We start from the raw sequence: 16,363 nt of genomic DNA on the forward strand, positions 1-16,363 counted from the left end.
CCTAATCTGGGCCGTCGTATCTATGCGACTGATTCTTAGAATCAGTTACGCATAGATAACCATTAGATCTCACAGGCGTAAGGCTCTTACGCTGTCGGATCTTAAATGCAATTTTTTTTTTCGCCGCTAGGTGTCGCCTCCGTCGTTTTCCCGATCGAGTATGCAAATTAGCAAAATACGCGAATTCCCGAACGTACGCGCGGTTGATGCAGTGAAGATACGACGTTTACGTTAGATTTGCGACGCGTAAAGTTGCCCCTGCTATATGAGGGGCAACCAATGGTAAGTATGGCCTTCGTTCCCGCGTCAAAATTTAAAAATTTACGTTGTTTGCGTAAGTCGTCCCTGAACGGCGCTGGACGCCATTTACGTTCACGTCGAAACCAATGACGTCCTTGCGACATCATTTAGCGCAATGCACATTGGGAAATTTTAGGGACGGCGCATGCGCAGTACGATCGGCGCGGGAACGTGCGTAATTTAAATGATCCACGCCCCCTACCCGGATCATTTAAATTAGGCGGACTTGCGCCGGAGGATTTACGCTACGCCGCCACAACTTTACAGGCAAGTTATTTGTGAATAAAGCACTTGCCCGTAAAACTTGCGGCGGCATAACGTAAACGAGATACGTTATGCCCGCGGAGATTTACACCAAGATACGAGAATCTGGGCCATACAGTATATTACCAAAATATATAATATTTCCACTACTTACTTATGCATATATTAAGATATAAGGGGATTAACACTAATGTATTAATACAGGAGAAAGAAATATGTGCATATAACTGGAGTGGTTACTAATCAGCCTGCTCTATGGACAAATTACAGGAATTCTTATTGGTTGGTTTCGGCAACCATTTCATGTTTTAGGATCCCTTTTGGTTTTCTTCTTTTTAAAAAGTAAACAATGAATGAGTCTGCTCCGTGTTACCATTTAACCACTTGACTTCCGGAAGGTTTTACCCTCTTCATGACCAGAGCATTTTTGTGCTATGCAGCACTGCGCTACTTTAACTGGCAATTGTGCGGTCATGTCATGCAACATTTTATGCAAAAAAAATATATATATAACTTAAACAAAAAAATATAATATATATACACTGAGCAAAATTATAAACGCAACAATTTTGTGTTTGCCCCTATTTATCATGAGCTGAACGCAAAGATCTATGAATTTTTCTATGTACACAAAAGGCCTATTTCTCTCAAATATTCACAAATCTGTCTAAATCTGTGTTAGTGAGCACTTCTCCTTTGCCGAGATAATCCATCCACCTCATAGGTGTGGCATATCAAAATGCTGATTAGACAGCATGATTATTGCACAGGTTTGCCTTGGGCTGGCCAAAATAAAAGGCCACTCTAAAATGTGCAGTTTTATTACACAGCACAATGCCACAGATGTCGCAAGTTTTGAGGGAGTGTGCAATTGGTATGCTTACTGCAGGAATGTTTACCAGAGCTGTTGCCCTTCAATTGAAAATTTATTTCTCTACCATAAGCCTTCTCCAAAGGTGTTTCAGAGAATTTGGCAGTACATTTAACCGGCCTCACAACTGCAGACCACGTTTTAACTACACCTGCCAGGACCTCCACATCCAGAATCTTCACCTCCAAGATCATCTAAAACCAGCCACTTGGACAGCTGCTGCAACAATCAGTTTGCATAACCAAAGAATTTCTCCACAGTCAGAAACCATCTCAGGGAAGCTCATCGGCATGCTTGTCGTTCTCATCAGGGTCTCGGCCTAACTGCAGCTCATCATCGTAACCAACTTGAGTGGGCAAATTCTCACATTCGATGGTGTCTGGCAATTTGGAGAGATGTTTTCTTCATGGATGAATCCCGATTTTCACTGCACAGGGCAGATGGCAGACAGCATGTATGGCGTTGTGTGGGTGAGCGGTTGTCTGATGTCAATGTTGTGGATTGAGTTGCCCATGGGTTATTATGGTATGGGCAGTGGTATGCTATGGACAATGAAAACATTGACGATATGTGACAAGATCCTAAGGCCCATTGTTTTGCCATTCATCCACAACCATCACCTCATGTTGCAGCATAATAATGCATGGCTCCATGTTGCAAGGATCTGTACACAATTCCTGGAAGCTGAAAACATCCCAGTTCTTGCATGGCCAGCATACTCACCAGATATATCACCCATTGAGCATGTTTGGCACACGACAGCATGGGTTAAGTGTATGTGATCCAGCCTGGCCATGCTGCCCATCTGCAATAAATGTACTGTGGGAACTGGTAAAGTCTTAAAGCTGGTTTGTTTTCCCTATTCTAATAGTCTGTGGGGGAGATTTACTAAAACTGGTGCACACAGAATCTGGTGCAGCTGTGCATATTAACCCATTAGCTTCTAGATTTTATTGTCAAAGCTTCAGGCCGGGTTCACACTGGTATGACACGACAGTCGTACCACTTTGGATCCAACATTGCCCTGTGACTTGAAGTCCAACATGTGTCCTACTTTTAATGAACAGGGATCCGACTTTGATCCCCAACAATACCAGGCACTGTGTCTGGTATGAATCTTTAGGGTGAACTCCACACAAAATGTTGGAATCCTGTTGGAAAGCTGCTGCAGATATTACCATTACCAGTCAAAATGGTGCTGGACACATGGTTGAGCCATTCTTGTTTATTTGGAAACAACAGGAACACAGAGACAGGAAGTTGCATCATAACCATGTATTTCCCCAAGGAAAAACATTACAATTGGCAGAACTACTAATCACTTTTAAAATATATGGGGAATGTATAAACAGCATGCCAACAATGGTGCTGTTCATTCTGACCCCATTTGTTCATCTGTGTTTCTTGTTGTTCTTGGTTATGACTCTGTCTGTTCATGCATGTCTGCAGCTGTCCAGCTAGGTAATATTACAAGTCACATACTGTTTTTGTCCTGCTGAACAAGTCTATCTGTACCTTCCACTACTCTGGCAAGGGCCTGATTTCTTCACCATGGTGAGAGCAGTGGCGTCACTAGAGTTGGTCAGGATAATCATGGTGTCACCCCCCTCCACCAACTATAGTCCCCCCTCAGTACACACCGCCTCCCTCAGTACAGACCCCCCTACACTAAGTACAGACCCCCCTCCATCATTATAGACCTGCCACTAAGTACAGACCCCCCTCCCACAGTACAGACCCCTTTTCATTAGTATAGACCCCTTTTCCCATCAGTATTGACCTCCCTCAGTAAAGACCCCTCTCATCAGTATAGATCCCCTTCCTCAGTACTGATCATTCTCATCAGTATAGACCGCCTTCCCTCTGTACAGACCCCCTTCTCATCAGTACAGACTCCCCTTCCTCAGTAAAGACCCCTCTCATCAGTATAAACTTCCCTCAGTACATACCCCTCTCATCAGTACAGCCCCCCTCCCTCAGTACAGATCTCTTTGATTTGTACAGACACCCCCTCCCTCAGTACAGAGCCCCCTAATCAGTAAAGACCCCCTCCCTTAGTACAGACCCTCTCATCAGTATAGACCATCCTCCCTCATTACAGACCCCCTTCAGTGCAGAACCCCCTTCAGAACAGACCGCCCTTCAGTGCAGACCCCCCTTCAGTACAGACCCCCCCTTCAGTACAGACACCCCTTCAGTGCAGGCACCCCTTCAGTGCAGACCCCCCTTCAGTACAAAGACAGAACTGTGCCAATCCAGGTAGGAATGATTGCTCTCTTCAACCGTGTGGTGCAGGTCCTCAGATTGAATAAGATTGGTTCAAGAAAGGTTGACCACACTCCCAGGTATGAAGCAGTGATGATTACTTTATTAAAAATAAAAATCCATCAAGATACATCATAAGATATCATGAGACTTCTATGCAGTCTGGGAAGATTAAGGCATTTCACAAATCGAGGTTCGCTTAGTCATAATAACATAAAAATAAAATGAGAAGATTATGACTAAGGGAACCTTGATTTGTGAAACGCGTTAATCTTGCCAAGCCTGCATAGAGGTCTCATGATGTCTTATGATGTATCTTGATAGATTTGTATCTGTGTGTGCCCACTGTGCTTAGATTTTATTAATTTCTCTACTCTGAATTTTCTGTTCCTGTCATCGAGTTCCCAAATTCCCTAGGTATGGCCAGCAATCTCCCCGCTATCCATGACATTATTATAACAAAGATAGTATTAAAAATGTATATTATTTGAACAGTATTTTTTATTAATATAGCAATGAGGTTTTATCAACAAACATTCAGTGGATAATAACAAAGTTCACAAACAAATGCAACATTTTCTTTCTTTTGTTTTAACTTAGTTACAGTTTTTCCATCGACTCAAGTTCACGTTGGCTCCAATGTCCAGCTAAAATGCCTAGTGTCTCACTTACTGAATAATATGGAAATTACATTAATATGGATAAAATATACTGGCTATATCCCCATTCATGTAAAGACCAAAAAATTGAATCTGACCACCATGGAAAATTGTATCTTAATTGAAAGCATAAAGATGGAAGACATAACAAATTGGGCATGCCTAGTCTTTAAAAAAGACCATCTAGTCGCGTCAGCACCAATAGCTTTGAATTATATAGGATCAGAAACGGACATTACAAGTAACTGTGACACTGCTACCTCTGCCACATCTTACAAGACTATGCACAGCAATAAAACAACAGGTGTGGTTACTTTCTGAACTTATTATCAAGTGTTTTGTAACCTAGCTTAAAACTGTCAACTCATTTTCAGAAAATCCTTTCTCTAAGCCACTTACTATACCTGTTCATGTAGAAATATATTTATGTGTAGTTTTAAAATATAACTTAATAGCTGTTTATTAGAGATCATATTTTAATATTCATTGTATATTTAAGTGTGGCAGGTAAGTCTAATAACATTTTTTTTTCAAGAAAAAAATTTGAAAGATGCAATTTAATCAACTGCTGAAAGCCAAAAATATGTCAACTATTTAAAATGTTTCTAAATTTTGATCCTAGACCCACTTGATGAAGATCTGCCAGAGGAGCTCCAAATGGGACATTTTTTACTTATCAGTTGTATTTTTATCATCTTGTTGGCACTCATTGTTTTTGGCATTTTTCAAATGTTGCAGAGATTAGATAAGTGTACCGGTAAGTGAGCATATATGTAGTGTCAAATATTAAAAATGCAATTTGAGCATAGCAAAAGAGATACTATAGATGCTGTTTTGACACAATGGACTTAACATTCCCATGAAATGGCTCGGTGTAGTACCGATCTGGTAATGATGGAAACTTTTACAAAATCATAACTTTAGGTGACATTATTTACCCTGAGTGTATGGTGTATGACCTCCAGATGGTATAGTGATCCACAATGAGATTTTCCAGTCCTCAAACTTTAAGGCCCCATACACACCATAGAATCTATCCGCAGATAAATCCCATCAAATGGGTTTCTGCGGATAGATTCTATGGTGTGTACACTCCTGCGGATATTTATCCACGGAGAAATCTCCCCTGGGATGGATTTTCAGCAGATGAATATTTGCTGACATGCTCAACAAATCCATCTGCTGAAGTCCATCCCAAAGGATGGATCCGCTCGTCTGTACAGACTCACCGGATCCATCCGTCCAAAGGGATTCCCCGCACGCGTCGTAATGATTTGACGCATGCGTGGAATTCCTTATATGACAGCGTCGCGCCCGTCGCCGCGTCATAATAGCGGCGACGGCGCGACACGTCATCGCCAGAGGATTTCAGCGCGGATTTCAATGCGATGGTGTGTACACGCCATCGCATAGAAATCTTCTGAAATCCTCGAGAGGATTTATCCGCGGATACGGTCCGCTGGACCGTATCTGCGGATAAATCCTCTCGTGTGTATGGGGCCTTAGGCACATCCACCTCAGGTCTTTGTTTTCCTCTAGGGTGTTAGTAGAAATGATTTGGGTGCCAGTCACTTTATAGAAACTCAGACAACAATTTATTGAAAGAAAATAAGAAGGATCAGGAGGAAATTAAGGATACCTAAATCACACATAGTTTCAAAATACAAGCTGACCTGTGATCCTCTACAACATATTCTCTCTAATCTCCCAGATTATGCTGGTCTTTAAATCCTTAGGGATCAAGGTTCAATAATATCATGGCAGCATTTTCCTAAGGTTCAAAAACATAGTTACATATGTTCAACTTCTCCCTTGACCCACTACTTCTCTTACATGAATGGCAGCTGCAAGTGTCTTCTCAAGACTGAAGTGCTTGAAATTACTTCAGTTTGTCAGCATCTTGTAGTAATCTCCCAGAACAGGAGACACTTTCAACACACTACTCCTCTGGGCTGAAACTCGGGAAATAGAAATCCCTCTGGAAAGATTGTTGAAATAATGTTTTACCATCCTAGCTTACATCACTAGGACAAGCTTCTGAGTAATTGACTTGGCTGATAATCAGCCAATAGTCAGAAGTCATCCCCTCTTATACAGGCTGCTGAAATATGCTTATCAGCAGCTGGCGAATCTAGATACACTCCGAAGTGAAGAACACTTACGCTGGCTCCAACCTAACTGCTCCCTGTAGATTACAAAAAACACAAAAATACTCACTGACTATGGCAGGGTGCCTACCTTAAACTAGTCAGAAAAATACCATGAGCACATATTATTTACATTTTTACTTTTTAATACTGCCACACATCCAGTAATGAGAATCAAATATACATTCTTGATCATACATATATTTCTTACAGTGACTGGTGATAGCAATAGGCATTGTACCCCATGAAAGTTTACTTTTCAGAATTGCAATTGTTTAGTACCAAAAAGCTGGACCGAGCTTCTTCTACACCTAAACTCCATGTCACTGATCTTTGATAACATGATCAAGTTTTTTTCACATAGTGCAGACAGCAGGGGAGTCCATGTCTTACTTCCTGCCAGGGCACAGGGATTGATACTTTGAATAGTAATTTAACTGGAAGTAAGTCTAACTGGGGATTTGTTGTTATTATGAGTATAGGGAAGCTCTTTGTGCAATGACTACTACTTTGTCTGGTCACCATAAGAAATACTAGCAATCATTCAACACTTTGGCCAAAAATATTTTTGAGGTGGTATTGCAAGCCCAGGAGGACCTGGGTAAGATGAAAGGAGCATTAGAACCCCTTACATGGGGATAGCAACATTTATGAACTTTGCAAAAGGTTTATATTGTAAAAAGATCCATAGATTCAAAAATGTTGCTTTTAACTAAAGATATTGAAATTAAATATGAGAAAAATAACTGACAGTATAATAAAAAAAAAAGCCTAATAACCTAGATTCAAGCTAGTTATTATAGCAGCATTGAACTCTAGTACATTATGCCTGGAGTAAACATGAGTTTTTTTTTGGCACAACTTAAAGAACAACTTCGGAATTAAATTGTCCGAAAGATGGAAAAAAATGCTTTTGCTGCATTACTTACCTTTTTCTCTGGTGTCCCTCTTTTTAGATACACCACACAGTCATCCATCACCAGTTGTCTTCTAGGCTAAATCACACACTTCCCACATAACTCTCTTGCTGTGAGCCCAGGTGTCACAGGCACACTGGCACACAATGGGGGGGTAAACATTTTGGGCCAGATTCACAAAAGGGATACGACGGCGTTTCTCCTGATACGCCGTCGTATCCCTGTTTCTATCTATGCGACTGATTCATAGAATCAGTTACGCATAGATAGCCCTAAGATCCGACAGGTGTAATAGTTTTACACTGTCGGATCTTAGGATGCAGTACCGCGGCCGTCGCTGGGGGGAGTTTGCGTCGTAAACCAGCGTCGGGTATGCAAATTAGGAGTTACGGCGGATCCACGACGGTTTTTCGCGTTCGCTACGTCGCCACTAGTCTAGTTTCCCGTTGCAAAGTTACACTTTTTTTTTGGTGCCTTACTTTTAGTCAGCAAGTGTATTGCTGTCTAATATGGCCGCCGTTCCCGCGTCGAAATTCTAAATTTAACGTCGTTTGCGCAAGCCGTCCGGAAATACGGAAGTACGCTACGCGCGTCGCCGTTCAAAAAAATTACGTCACGGCACGCAAAGCACGGCGGGAGTTAGGAAACGGAGCATGCGCAGTAGGTCCGACGTGGGAGCGCGCCTAATTTAAATGGCACACGCCCATTTGAATTGGCCCGCCTTGCGCCGGAGGCCGCAGGCGTAGTTTTCATCGCAAGTGCTTGGTGAATCAGGCACTTGCGATGAAAAATTGCGGCGGTGTAACTTATCTAGGATAAGTTACGCCGACGCGATTCTACGTGAATCTGGCCCCTAGTTTCAGTTAATTCAGTCAATTGACTAAAGAGAGATTTACTGTTTGAATAACTCTATCTCTAGGTACTGACAGCAAAAACGCTCAATGATTATAAAGCAGGGCAGATATAGACAACACATTTATTTGGTTGTATAATAGATCTGCCAATGTCAGAAATGGAAACAAAATTTTGATTATATTTAAAAAGCAAAACATTTCTGGCAAGGGGAAAGGGAATAGCCGCTCCAGGTGGGAACCCAGACAAACATCCACCGCTGCAGACAACTCAGGTGCAGGCAATGCCCTTAGCAAAGCAGGAACAAAAATTGTCTCTGGACAGCCGCACAATTTGTAGCATTTATTGAAAGAAGGACAGCACTACAAGTCACAGCAAAGTAAAATAAAACCCAACAGCTGACGCGTTTCACACTGAAACTAGTGCTTAGTCATTGCACTAGTTTCAGTGTGAAACATGTCAGCAGTTGGGTTTTATTTTACTTTGCTGTGACTTGTAGTGCTGTCCTTTCAATAAAGGCTACAATTTGTTCAGAGTGTGGCTGTCCAGAGACAGGTTTTGTTCCTGTTAAACATTTCTGGCACTGGAACATATCAGAAATGCTTGTGTTTAGACCAGCATTCTTAAATCAAATGTTCTGTGTTTGTTCTTTCCAGCTCTGGGATTATTTGATTTTACAATCTGTTTCCTATGGTTTTCAAACAGGTGATAAAAATATGGAGGTGCAGACAAATGTACCGCTGTCTGCAGAGGTTCAATATACTTCTGTGAGGTTTTGCAAGCAACCAACAGGTACAAAAGTACTAAATTCAATGACAATATAAAATTATGCACTAATATGAATTGTACAGAGAAGCATTGTATTTCTGTACTATATGCACATTCAAACATACAGTATACAGTACATTAGCACAACATGTGTTTAAAATAGAACAATTTATAGGGAATGATTCAGAAAGGGTTTAGATTCTCATGATATTCTCATTCACCTATTTTCTTTAAACCAGCTTACAGCTTTATTAATTACTGATATACAATAACACTAATGGGTAAAACAGACAGGTTAGTAATTCATGCAATAACACAGCCTCTATAAATTTTGCATATATTATATAATATTGTCATATATTTATTATACTATTTTCTATATAACAATATATGGTATGGGGACTGCATGAATGTGAGTTTGGTATAGGAACTGCATGAATTACTATTCTATTGTTTTATCCATAGTTAATTTTTTTGTTGCTCTCAGACTGTGCTTATTCGATATTAGTAATTAATAAAGCTGTATGATGTTTTAAAGAATATAGGTCAGTGATGGACTGTCAAGGCCAGCAAGTCCTTCTCTGCTGGCCTAAACACTGCTTAAACCAATCAGATTTTGAGTTGGCGACACTGGGGCCATCTAGTAGGCATATAATCATGTCAGCATTTATATGTTCTTTGATTGGATGGTCAGAGAGTAGTACTAGTGATGTTATATGAGTCAGGCTCTCCTCTACCCAGAAGGAGAGAGTCACAGCGTGAATGGGAGGGGAGATACAAACTGACTGACAGCCAAGTAGGCATTGCGGTGGAACCCATTGAGGACCAGAGAAAGAGTGGGGGGAGCACAAGATCTACATAGTACAGTACAGAATGGTAAGCCACAAGTCCTAGCAGACTGCACTAACAACAAATGCCTAGCCTGATGGAAAGGTGTTATAAGTGATGAACTCTGAGTGGGGACAAAGTGTGCTTTGAAATCTGCTTGCGGAATGTGTATAACAGTCTATCACTTGACCTACAGTATAGCATGCCTGCTTTGCTCTCCATGTCAGATTGTGCTTGACCCTCTGTACTCACTGTGTTGATGGACTCTGCAACTTGTACTGGATAGACTTGGTTCTATCAACCAGATTAACTATATACTGTATATGTAACTATATGTAACTTATTCTGGCTGACTTGCAAGGCTGTGGTTTTCACGCTGAGCGTTCCTTTATCCTCATGTGACCCAATAATGTGAGCCTAAATGTGATGGATTAATTCAGGTAGGACATCACTGAAGGCCTAGGTGTGAAATGCACAGCCAGCCACTGATATTCGGGTAAGAATAATTAAACCTTTGTTGAATTATTTGCGATAAAGTATTTACAAAGGCACAGGTGTTCCCCCATTTTTTGTTGAAAGGATTGGTACATTTATATACAGTCAATGAGGAGTCATACTGCATATAAATCCTTTGATATCAAATAATCTAACAAAAAATGATTACTAATATTTTATCAAACATATTAGATTAAATCAGAATACTCTTTATGGCATAATCCAGTGCAGATAATGGAATCTGGGGGACTATTCACTCCACAATGCCCTGAGCAGCACCCCTTTTCCTTTATTAAAGCATATTGTGATGCAATGCCTTTGGCAGGCCATTTAAAATGAATGTAGATGTAAATCATAATGCATAAATAATAGGGTCTGCGGAAATTTTTGCAGTGCACTATAATGTATATCTCTGCAATGCAGCTCCGGTTGAATTGGGGTGCCAATTATTTGAATGGCACTGCAATACACATGCAGTTACCGTGTGTTGGGTAATATTTGCATTTTACCATGCAGTACTGCAGTGACTTGTTGTGCATACACCCCTAGGGGGTAATATGCCTAACTAATAGCTTAACCATTCCAGTGTCTGCTAGGAGAGGAGGGGTATTGAGGTCTATTTTTAGCATGACAGCTGCAAGAAAGAGCCTTAGAAGAGCATACACAGAACTCCACATGTGGTCTAAAAGTAGTAGTAGTATAAATGTATATATGTATTATTTGTGTTTATCCAATTAAGAATAAATATTTTTTTAATGTAGAAGCAAGCCAGCACTCCATTAGTCATTTTACGATTACGACCGTCAAGTCCTCAAAACGTCAGTTGTTTGCCTTATTGGGTATAAGTGCATAAAAGTACCAGTGGAGTGCTGGCATCTGCACTTAGGTTTCTGATGCATATGCGCAGTATGGAAATACACTTTATTTATTTATTTTAGGCACATACACACATGCACCTGTTTATATGAAGGAAACAGTCATCATGTATAGCTTTAGGCATATTTGTAGTCCATTGTGTGCAAATGCCTGTTATTATTATTATTATTATTATTATTATTATTATTAATTACTGGTTTATTTCCAGAACTTCAGAAAAACGCTGCCATAAATCACAATCAGGATTCTGTAAGTATACCACGGTATATAAAGCGTTAGTGAAATTAGAGAGAACAGGAGAATTGATACATTTTATGAAACCTAAAGTGGAGCTCCAACCAAAAAGGAGAAGCTTTGCTTATTTGCCCCCTCCCCCCTCCGTTGCCACATTTGGCATCTTTTGGGGGGGGAGTGGGTACCTGGTTTTGACAGATACCCCCACATTGGGGTGACTTCGCCGCAGCGCAGTCATCCAAAAGTTCGGCCCCCTCCTCCTTCCCCTGCCCCCGGTCCATTCACAAAGCATTATGCACTTTGCAGTAGGGAACCCAATGTTTCCTACTGATGCTTTTTTAACCAACTCATGACAAAAGGCTGGTCAACCATACACAGCGCTGTCACTTACGCAACAATGAAGCTCTCAGCCTCACCCTGCACAAAGATTCTCTAGCTCTCTGGACCACAATCTAGGTGCCCGCAGCCCAAGAGTGAGTGAAATGTCTATAAATATGATGGGTCTCAGATGCCCAGTTTGCCTAGGAGAAGAATTAGGCCGCTTCTGTTTACGGTACTCCTTGTTTAACCACTTAACAACCGCGCTATAGCCGAATGATTGCTACAGCGCAGCTCAAAAACTCTGAGAGGGCATACATTGACGTCCTCCCCGAATCTTGCTTCTGCGCATCCCCTGGGGCACGCACCCGGGAATATCCATTATCGATGACAGCGTCCGTTTACCATGTGAACGTTCCGTCAAATGATGGAGCGATCACTTGTAATTAAACCGGCGTCACGCCTGGTTCCTCTCTCCCTTCTCTGTACCAATCAGTACAGTGTGAGAGTAGAGGGGGAGAGATTGGGTGCAGCAGCTCTGTGGGCTGGATGTGTAGTGTCCCCAGCGCTGATTTGTGCCAATTGCAGCCACATCCATGCTCAGCCAGCCATCCATGTTCAGCCATCCATGCCCAGCCAGCCATGCCCAGCCAGCCATGCCCAGCTAGCCATCCATGCCCAGCCAGCCATCCATGCCCAGCCAGCCAGCCATGCTCAGCCAGCCATCCATACTCAGCCATCTATCCCTAATCAGTAATGCTCAGCCACCTCATCCACCCCCAGCCACACTCTGCAATACCCAGCCGTACCCAGTCTTACTCAACCGTCCTCAGCCATACGAAGCCATACTCATCCTCCATACTCAGCCACACCCAGCCGTACTCAGCTGTACCCAGCCATACTCATCCATACTCAGCCATCCTAATTCACCCCCAGCCATACTCAGATGTACCCAGCCATATCCAGCCGCCAGCCATACTCAGCCATACCCAGCCGTACCCAGCCATACTCATCCATACTCAGCCATCCCCATTTAACCCCAGCCATACTCATATGTACCCAGCCATACCCGGCCGCCATCAGTACTCAGCCGTACCCAGTCGTACCGTGCTGTCAGCTGTACTCAGCCATACTCAGCCATACTCAGCCATAGTTATCCATACTCAGCCATCCCCATCGACCCCCAGCCATACCCAGCCGTACCCAGCCATACCCAACCATCCCTAACCATCCACCGCTCATCCATCCCCATTCATGATCATCCATGCCACATCAGTTCTCATCCATGCCACTAGAGTGCCTCATAAAAGTGTAATTGGTAGTAATTAGATTTCACGGTGCTCCCTGCATGTTGGGCCTCTGTATGTGGCCAGGCTGTGTAAAAGTCTCACACATGTGGTATTGCCATACTCAGGAGGAGTAGTAGAATATTTTTTGGGGTGTAATTTGTGGTATGCATATGCTGTGTGTGAGAAATAACCTGCTAATATAACAATTTTGTGAAAAAAAATCTTGGTTTTGTAAAGAATTGTGGGGAAAAATTACAACTTCAAAAAACTCACCATGCCTCATACTAAAACATTGAAATGTCTACTTTCTAAAAAGGGGTCATTTGGGGGGTATTTGTACTTTCCTGGCTTGTTAGGGTCTCAAGAAATGAGATAGGCCATCAGTACTTCAGGTGTGATCAATTTTCCGAGATTGACACCATAGATTGTGGACTCTATGACTTTCACAAAGACCAAATAATATACACCAATGTGGGTTATTTTTACTAAAGATATGTAGCAGCATAAAGTTTGGTCAAAACGTATAAAAAAAATACAAATTTGCTAAATTTTATAACAGAAACAAAAAAAAATGTTTTTTTTTTTTTTACAGAATTTTCTGTCTTTTTTTCTTTTATTGCGCAAAAAATAAAAAACCCAGTGGTGATTAAATACCACCAAAAGAAAGCTCTATTTGTGTGAGAAAAAAAAAGGACAAAACACTCATATAGGTACAGTGTTGCATGACTGAGTAATTGTCATTCAAAATGTGAGAGCACCAAAAGCTGAAAATTGGTCTGGTTAGGAAGGGGGAAGTGCCCCGTGGTCAAGTGGTTAACAATGTTTGGGCTCAAAATGATGCAAATTAACTAAGTAAAATATATATGTGCTTATAATGGCTGTTCTTTTAATGTTTCATGAGTTATGAAATACGCTGGGTTTATATAGTCTACCATAAGACAGATATGTGTATTCTACAGACTTCAGCTAAGGTATTTATGATCAAGTATCTGTCTGTTTTCTGGATTGCTCATGCCTGCGAATGTGGCCACTTTATTAGGGTTTCTAGATGAATGTGTGTATTGGTTAATGGAAAGGGTCTGTGTGTGCAAAATCAATGGGCTAATAAGAGGGTCCTGGAATCAGTTAAAGAGGAGTTCCACCCAAATTTGGAACTTCCTCTTATCCCACTCCTCTCCCCCTTACATGCCACATTTGGCATGGAATTTTTTTGGGGGGGGAGTGGGGGCTTCAGGAAGAGTGGGACTTCCTGTCCCACTTCCTCCTTCCTGTAGGCGACTAAGCTTAATCGCCTTCAGGAAGAGGCTGCTGTAGGCGATCGCCTAGGACACGTCACAGGTCCTAGGCGATCTCCTGGCCAATTACACGGCGCAGCGCCGGGCCGCGCCGCTCGCGCATGCGCAGTGTCGCTCGCGCATGCGCAGTGGGTGCCCGGCCGTGAAGCCGAAAGCTGTCACGGCCGGGTGCCCACACTGAGAATGAAGACACCGGCCGGGGAGGGGGGGTGAGGAGCGGAGCCCCGGCCGGCGCGTCGCTTTTGCGCTGGAGCAGGTAAGTGTCTGTTTATTAAAAGCCAGCAGCTACACTTTTTGTTGCTGCTGACTTTTAATAAACATACAAATGGCTGGAACTCCCCTTTAACAATTTGTGTATTCCATGAACTGAAGAAGAAGGCGGGGGGGGGGGTCAGTGTGGCTATGCCTCTCCTGACAAAATGGATGAGATGAGCTGGAACATGAGCAAAATGGATGTTGTATACAGTTTCCATGTACCAACTGCCCAATGTGCACAACCCTTACACCATCCTGTACAAGAAGAGAGAGTATCAATGATCCATATTTTATTACAATTAGCTGAGGCAAAGTGCAGAAGTTTTTTATGCTAGATTACTGCACAAGTTCTTGGAGAAATACATAAAGTTTTTGTGTCCAATGTACAGCTCCATCTACCAGAAGTCCAGCCTGCTGCTCTTCTCTCATAGCCTCTGTTTGCACAATCCTGGATCTGGTGTCCACGTAGCCACCATCTCTGACTAGCTTGACGTACTCTGTAAGCCAATATAATAAGGTGGACAGTAACTTGTAGACAGCTATATAAAAAGTTATGTTATCATGCAACCCCGACAGCTCTCCATAGCTGGCAGGTCCATATGATAACAGCATAACTGTTTGCAACACAAGCAAATCTCCCAACCAGTTAGTCATGGAGTAGCGATGGGGATACTCATGGAAGGTAGGATTCCTGTTAACATTGAAGTGCTCCTTACTATTACCTGAAAGAGCATAGAAAAAAACATTAGCTGCATATCTATTTACTACTTTTACACATGAGCTTTTTTTTGCGTCATTGACTTTCCCAACATTTTATTTCAGGATTCTGAAGTGGTGTATGCTGTTATCCAGCCAAATAAAGAACAATTTCCAAGACAAAGATAATGAAAAATATATTAATATTGAATGTACAGCAAAGGGTAAAAAGATTAACGTTAGACATGCCAATACAGCCCTATAGGATAACGCACAATGTTCACTTAAGTTGTTTGATAATCAATTCCAGACATAACATTTTCTACAATTAACTTTAATTTTCGCCTGCTATATCAAAAGCTCATCCATGTAATAAAGCCTTCTTGATACCAATACTTTACAGTGTTTTTATTTAAATAATGAATAGAAAACTTTTACAGGAAGTTTTACTACTGAGAAAGAGGGTCACGGGGCCAAATTCTCAAAAGAGATACGCAGACTTGAAATTTTTCTAATTTTACACGGCGCGTATATTTGCGCGCGATCGTCAAAACGACTTAAGCAAAGATTTCCGTATTTTCAGCCGTACTTAAATTAGTTACGCCTGCGCATTCCCGGGCGCAAATTACGCTAGGCTCGCCGCTGTTTTTGATAGGCAAAGATGCAAATGAGGGAGTTAGGGCGATTCTCAGAATTAAGTGTGTGTGCCGTATTTTCCGACCCTGTGCGCACCTGTTAGTTTTTCTGACTAAATTTCCACATTATAAAACCAGCCCTAATTTTACACATGCTGTGGAAGGGTTTGCAGAAGGGAGTTACAGCTCTAGTTGTGAAGGTTGTTGTTGAAAAATGCCAGGACCAGCAATGATTTTGACGGCACTTGCTGCCTTACAGGCACAAAGGAGGAGGAGGGCACAGAGGAGGAGGATGAGGGCACAGGCGCGTGTTTATCGGCCACGCCGTGATATTTGGCAAATGCCAGTTTATGAGGTCATCGGCAACTACCGATTTGATAGGGAGGCCATCCTGGAGAT

At 42.0% G+C, this 16,363-nt stretch overlaps 1 long non-coding RNA gene across 1 annotated transcript; it reads left to right on the top strand.

The window, feature by feature from the left end:
• The first annotated feature begins 8,982 nt into the window (after positions 1-8,982).
• Positions 8,983-15,701, top strand: LOC120930847. The gene is made up of 3 exons (XR_005747741.1): positions 8,983-9,067; positions 11,451-11,491; positions 15,456-15,701. It is a non-coding gene; the product is annotated as an uncharacterized LOC120930847 (long non-coding RNA).
• The last annotated feature ends 662 nt before the right edge of the window (positions 15,702-16,363 follow it).

Source organism: Rana temporaria, chromosome 3 (genome assembly GCF_905171775.1).
Source record: "Rana temporaria chromosome 3, aRanTem1.1, whole genome shotgun sequence".
Classification (NCBI taxonomy): Eukaryota; Metazoa; Chordata; class Amphibia; order Anura; family Ranidae; genus Rana; species Rana temporaria.